The following is an 8015-nucleotide window of genomic DNA, read 5'->3' as shown; positions in this document are numbered from 1 at the left end:
TCCTGTTTTTTTTTTTTAATTTCTTTGAACAAGGTGTTCGAACTACAAGAACTATTCGGGTCTACATATCTTGCTGAGATTGCTATCAATAGTAGACATAGTGTACAACTTGAAGATGTATATGATCTCATGAGTACCGTTGCAAGTGTCAAATGTATAGAACAAATATGAAAAATGTGATAAGTGGTGGTTATAAAGGTTAGAGTGAAACTGAAAATTAAGCAATATTTTTTTTATTACTCTATCTTGGTTACATTTGCAAGAAGTTCTAAGGTTAGAGAAGTGTAATAGTGGAAAATACTTAATGGTACGGTTATGATAGTGGAAATTTATAAATAATATAAAAACATGTTTTGTGCAATTCATTCTTATGAAAAATTTAATTAAATAAAATATTTATAAGTGGAGTTTTTTTTTTATCAAATAAGTGGACAAATAAATATTGTTGGATATCAATACATAGCACCATGGTAGAAATACGCTCAAAGATTGAGTGAAAATATCAAATATTAAGATTTAGGAATGAGTAGAAAAAGAATGTGGGGTGGTGGTTATAAAGAGTGAGAGTGAACCTATTAGTCACTAAACTTTCTCATTTTATAAGTTATATTTGGAGGAATGTAAAAAGATGCATACAATTATGATGATTTTTTTTGTTACTCATACAATTATGATGATGCTAATTTCGTTTTTTTTAGATTAAATTTAATTAAATATTTATAAGTGGAGTTTTTTTTTTTGTTATCAAATAAGTGGAGTTTTCTTAGAGGTGTCACATCATCACAATGCTTGCTTATAAGCAACTCAACCTTCCTTTTACTAGTAAAAGATACCATATAACCTCATCATACTCTTTATTGCATCTCACGGTATATAATCCCTCTTTATTGCATCTTAAACTTTCAGATATGACGCTTGAGTTCTCTGAGAGCGCTGTTTAGTTCGAGTAGATTAAGGAACTTCGATGTGACGGTTAATTATAGGGATGATTGTTTTGGTGTTTATTTTCGATCGATCTCGAACAGGGATGAATGGAGAAGCGAATCAGTGTCATATTCTTTTTCTAAGGTATTGATTTATAAATTACTATGCAATTTTAGATTTCTTGATTTTCCAAGAAGCTTATTCAATTTTTGCAAAGAAGCTTATGAAATTTTCATATTGTTGCAACCCTAAAGGAAAGTTGAATGATATTTGTTATGGCATGATTGAAATTCTTAATGTGAATTGTTATATTGATATCTCGATGATCCTAATGATGCCTTGAATTTTCTTGCAACTGTGTTTTTTTTTTGGATTGGTGTACCACGCGCCTACCGCAGATGTACCACGCGTGTACCCATTGCAAAAAAAAAAAAAAAAACTAGATACAACGTCGATGCATACCGGAGGAGTACCGTACACGTACCGGTACCGGTACTTTATCTAAAATGGAGTACTCGTCCAACATACGTTAATTTGAACAAACAAACTCAAAGCTTCATAAAGCGCCTATGATTGGATGATTATTATGCGAGAAAAGGCAAGGTAAATAAATAGCCTAATTTAATTTTTCATAAAGAATAAAGAACCTTCTCCTATATTTGTTTTTGGTAAGAACAAATTAATTTCGGAAATTAATTTCGTATCCTCCGGATGCGTAATTGGTCTTTATCTTTCTCTTATACTCTTAGGGTATGTTTGGTTCGGGGTTTTTGGAGGGGAGGGGAGGGGAGGTGAGGGAATATTTTAAATGTTTTGTGTTTGGTTCAAATTTTATGAGGGGAGAGGAGGGGAGGGGAGGTGAGCAAAATCCCTCCAATGACCAATTTTTGCTTCCCCCCAAATTGGGGGGATTTGGAGGGGAGGGGAGGGGAGGGGAGGTGAGGAGAGATGAATTATTATAATTTTAATTACATTGACATAATTATCCTCGTATTTATTTGAAAATACCAAAACTTTCCTTTTAAAATTTATATTAAATCATACTAAGTTATTTGCTTGTTGCCATTTTTTTTACGTTGCTAACATCCTGTGTTTATTTTTTACCTGTACTATTTTTTTTTTTTTGTTTTAATGTACTTTTTTTTACAAGATACTTGTTTTTATTTTTTACCTATCCTACAACATTTTTGGATGAATACTTTTTTTTATATATAATAAAATGAACACTTTTTAATTCATTGCACTGTACATACATACATATATATATATATATATATATATATATATATATATATATATATATATATATATATATATATATATATATATATATATATATATATATATATATATATATATATATATATATATATATATATATATATATAAACTATCAACAAGTTTTTTTAGGAAAATTAACTATCAATAAATTGTTTTATACATATTTTCATATTCTACACATTATATTTTAGAAGTGCTCTAATATTTTTGAACATAAAAAATTTTGTTAGAATTTTGTATTTAATTATTTCTGGAGTTTTCGGTTATTGAATTTTCATATTTAATTGTTTATGTAGTGAATACTGAATAATTTTAAAATGTTGAGATTTTGTAAAGATGACAAGGATAAAAAAGTAAATTAATTTTAGAATCTCTCCCCTCCCCTTGTGAACCAAACACATATTTAATAAAAATCTGTCACCTCCCCTCCCCTCCCCTCCCCTCCCCTCCCCCTCTTTTGAACCAAACATAAATATTATCCTCCCCTCCCCTCACTTCCCCTCCCCTCCATTAAAATTCCTCCCCTTCCCTCCCCTCCCCTCCTTCTATTTCGAATCAAACAGACCCTTAGAGAAGAGAATGAATGTACTGATTGATTGGCTAAATATGGTGCTCAGTCAGATGTTAATATTAAGTTATGGACTTCTCCACCTCCACAAATAGCGCATGTGCTAGTTGCGGATGCAACGGGTGTCTTGAGGCAGCGTCCTCGTTAGTTTGTGTTGTTGTGTTGTTATTTTCCCATTTATAAAAAAAAAAAAAAAAAAAAAAACAGCTGCAAATACTCTCTCTCTCTCTCTAACCATGAACATGTGAACATGAATCAAAAGAACAACAACAAATATAATGGTTTTTTCGGAACCTCTTCCACTTCCATACAAAACTTCATCCAAATTCATCCATTCGTAAACTCATTTCAAACCCAAAATCCAATCTTGAAACCCTAAAACCCCATTAATCACTACGAGAAATTTTTTACTTTGCGACACCAGATCTGTGACGGTTCGCTCAAAACTACTATTGTTCTTTGTTTTCGACGTTTTAGTCATCTCCATCATCAAGAACTCAAGGTAAAAACCCTCTATTTCTCTCTAAATTTTGTTTTTTTTAAGATCTGGGTACTGGTTTAGAAAGAATTTACAAACTTAATTGAAATAGAAAAGGGATTTATATGATTTTTGTTTTGATTGTATGCTCATATCAATGTTTTTGGATTTATGATTGATGTTTATTCCTTGTTTATTACTATAAGGTTTATTCCTTGTTTTTGGATTATTGGCTATATGTTGTCTTGATGATCATTAAGTCAAATTGGTATTGGCTATATAAATTTAGAGATTGTTATATGTTGCCTCAGGGATCCTTAAGTTCAATTGTTAATGGGTAAATAAATTACTGAGATGGTAAAATGTTGCCTCAATGACCTTCAAGTCCAATTGTTATTAGCTATATAAATTCTAAGATGGATATATGTTGTCTCGATGACCATCAAGTCAAATCGGTATTGACTATATAAATTCTGAGATTCGTATATGTTGCCTTCGATGATTGTTAAATCAAATTGTTATTGGATATATAAATTCAAAGTTGCTTAACTGCTGCCTTGTCCAGTTCTTATTGGCTATATAAATACTGAGATGGATATATGTTGCTTTCGATTATGCTTAAATTAAATTGTTAACGGATATATAAATTTGGAGATGGTTAGTTGTTGCCTCAATGACCCTTAAGTCCAATTATTATTGGCTTATATATGTTGCTTTCGATGACCCTTAAATCAAATTCTGAGATGTTATATGTTGCCTCCGATGACCCCTAAATGAAATTGTTATTGGATATATATAAATTCGAAGATGCTTAACTGCTGCCTCGATGACCCTTGAGTCAATTGTTATTGGCTATATAAATACTGAGATAGATATACGTTGCCTTCGATGACCCTTAAATCAATTTGCTATTGAATATATCAATTTTGAGATGGTTAAATATTGTTTCGAATGACCTTTATGTTGAATTGTTATTGGCTATATAAATTAGGAGATGGATATATGTTGGCTCAATGACCCTTCAGATAAATTTAGAGATGGTTATATGATGCCTCGATGACTCTTGACTCTTAAGTCCATTTGTTATTGACTATATACATTTTGACATGGTTAAATGTTGTCTCGATTACCCTTTTGTCCAATTGTTATTGTCTATATAAATTCTAAGATGAATATATGCTGCCTTGATGCCCTTCAGATAAGTTCAGAGATGGTTATATAATGTCTCGATAGCTCTTGACTTTTAAATCCAATTGCTATTGAATCTATAAATTCTGAGATGGTTAAATGTTGCCTTGATGACCCCTAAATCCAATTGATATCGGCTAAATAAATTATGAAATGGTAAGATGTTGCTTTGATAACCCTTTAAGTCCAATTGCTATTGACTATTTATATTATGAGATTGTCCAATGCTGGCTCGATGACCCTCAAGTTCAATAACTATTGACTTTGCAAATTGTTGGATGATATGTTTTAGGTACTGTTGACCCTGGGCCTATATACTATTGTAATGTGTGAATACTTTACCCAAATATTTAACTGAGACCGTAAATGAAAAATTCCATCCCAATGACCCTTAAGTACCATTTGATATTTATTATTTGAACTGACACATAATTAATATTTAAATGGATCCCATTTAAAATGGTATATTTGAGCCAATGATGATCCTATAATTAGATACTATCGCAAGGTGAATTCTTTGTTCATAAAATGGTATATTTGAATTTGAATTTTTCTTTTCCTTTGGGTTTTGGAAACTGTATAGTACATGAAATCAATTTATTACTGCTAAGGAAAAAGTAGTTTATGCTCCTTTCCTTTAACTCAAATTGTGTTTTAGTGACTGATTTTTCTGTTCTACATAACTGCTTAAGAATTACATCACGGTAAATTATTGGATAATTATGTTTGAGCTTTTGATGACCTTCCACCTAAATGTTATTGCAAATGTGAATTCTTTATTCATAATTGAGATTGTAAAGTATAGCCCCGATGATTAGAGCTATCAAAAAGGGCCGGGCTATTGGGTCGGCCCATTAGCCCTATCCTTTTACACGGGTCGGGCTTCATAAAAAGGGGGCCATACCTTATCGGGCCGGGCCTTATCGGGTCAGACTTTTTCATGGGCGTCATGGGCCGGCCCACAGGCTTTTGGGCGGGCCCCTTAAAGAATTAAAAAAATTATTTAAATTTTTTTTATAATTTTTTTATTGTTATATTTTGGTCCTATTTTTATGCATAAATTCATATATATTTTTTTTAAAATTATTTTTGTTGTTTTATTGTTATTATTTGTGTTTGGTTTCTATCTATAATCTGTTTTATTCTTATTTTTAAGCATATCATCTTTTTATATTTTATTTTTATTTTTATTTTTTGTGCAATTACAACGAAGGATATAAAACTTGGAATATGGTTATTTTAAGCCTATCATCTTTTTATAGTATTATTTTATATTCTTTCTATATTTTTGTTTTTTTTACTTAAATTACAATGGATAAATGAAAGATATAAAACTTGAAAAAAAAAATTTGGTAGTAATAATATAATAATATGACAAAAAACTTATTGGATTAGAATGAGATTTGTTTGTTTGTTTGATGAGGATAAAGATTGTTGTTTGGGAGATCATGTGAGAAAATATAGGGATACGAATTACCTTCTTCAAAATTTAGTTGAGAAATAATAATATAACATAAATTTAGTAGAATATGTTTTTTTTTTTTCAAAAAAAAAAAACTATGAAAATTAGTAGGTCGGCCCATCGGGCCATGTAGGCTTTTGCTTATCGGGTCGGACCCTTTATTTGACCGGGCCCCTCCAGGTCGGGCCAGGCCGGGCCGGCCCGGCCCCTTTGACAGCTCTACCGATGATCCCAAATACAATATCTATTCAAAATGTAATTCTTGGGATGGCACGTGCTTTCATGAAATGCAATTCATAATGCAAAATTGAGATATGTTTGAGCTTTATTTTTTTTGAAGGAGAGATATGTTTGAGCTTATTCATCTGCAATATCGATTCTTTATTCATAATATAAGTTCAGTATAGTCCTGGATGCGTCAAATACAAGCTATAATGACTTAATTGTTCATAAATCATAATCTATAATTGAGAGGTATGATTTGAACCATGATCATCCTAAACAGAAAATTTGATCGCAACATGTACTTAAGACAATCTTGAATAGGAATCACTGACAAGTTTGCTCCTAAGGTTTAAGCTATATGATGATTCCATACTTGGTATAAATTTCATAACAATGTTATGTGATTGTATTGTGTAGCCTAGTAGATGGATTCTTAAGTAAATTTACATTCAAAATGTAATTCTTGGGATGTTACATACCTTGAAGTAATGGAATTCATAATGCAAAATAGAGATATGTTTGAGCTTGCTCAGCTGCTATATAAATTATTTATTATTAATAATATCATGTTAGTAAGGAGATTTTTTTTTTGCTATATGCGTTAAATGCCGATAGTCTAAAATGGATATTGCATGAATTTAGCCTTGATGAGGATCTTGTGTGGAAAATGTAATAGAAATAGGAGTTATTTAAGGTGATATTAAATAGGAAACACTAGCAACTTTGCTTCTAAGGTTTGAGCTATGATGATTCTAAGTTTTGCGGTGAAAATTAATTGGTTGCTTTGCTTCAATCTGTCCAATCTTTGGTAAACAGTTCTCCGTACAATGTCAAATAGTCTAAATATCTGGTTTTGGAGTGATTTACAATTTCCATATGAATAGCCTTTAGTTTCATAGTATTGATTAGGTGCAGTGGCGTCCCTGAGTTTTCGGGGACTCTGTGCGAAATATGAAAGTGGGCCTTTAATAGAAAAAAAAAACGTAACTTTTTTTTATAAAAAAATCATCATCGATTTAAATTGCAAATAACATAAAATTATAATCATTCTTGTAATAACATAAAAAAGATCCATAGTCTAACAATAACAACAAAATACATTATAGTTACTTTGCTTATAAAAAAAAATTCTCTTGCTACTTAAATCGACTCATTCTTGCTGCATTTTTTGAAGCAAATTCATCAATCCATAGAACCTGAAAATTCTCACTGTTCTGGATCGATTCCGCAGGACCGCAACATTGAAGTAGAACCAAATAGACAACATTGAAGTTGAACCGGTAAAAAAAGAAAAAAAGAACGTAATTAGCAATTAAAACAATCCAAATAGAACAACACATTATCAAACCAAATAGGACAATAAACATTAAAACATTATCATGTTGAAACTAGGAATCTCCGGCTGGAAGGAATCACATGTTTACATAGAATGGGAGTAGGATTTGTGATTAACATTATAGCTAAGCTACTATAGTTTCAGCATTAGTGGAAATTAAAAGAAAATCAGTAGCAAAATTAACACTATTGGTAATTATACTGCATAACTAGAGTACGGCTATTGGTAATTAACTAATTATATGGAAACACTATTGGTATCATTACTAGAATAGCAAAATTAACTTTGGGAGAAAAAGAATGATGGGAATTGGGAATTGAGAAACACAATTAAAATAGCAAAATTGTGATTTTACATTGCAAATTTTGGAAACCCTAACTTGTAAAATTTAGTTTTTACCTTTGAGAATAGAAGGAAGGAGGTTAAGTGGTTAACCGACGCCTGGTGATGGTGGCAGGAGGCAGGTCGACGCCGGCCTGGTGGTGAATTAATGGAGGCAGGTCGTAGGTTCTGAAAGTGAAAGAACTTGCGAACGCAGAACGCAGAAAGAAGG

The sequence above is a fragment of the Trifolium pratense genome, linkage group LG6 (genome assembly GCF_020283565.1).
Source record: "Trifolium pratense cultivar HEN17-A07 linkage group LG6, ARS_RC_1.1, whole genome shotgun sequence".
NCBI lineage: Eukaryota > Viridiplantae > Streptophyta > Magnoliopsida > Fabales > Fabaceae > Trifolium > Trifolium pratense.
Note: the sequence above shows the minus strand (reverse complement) of the source record.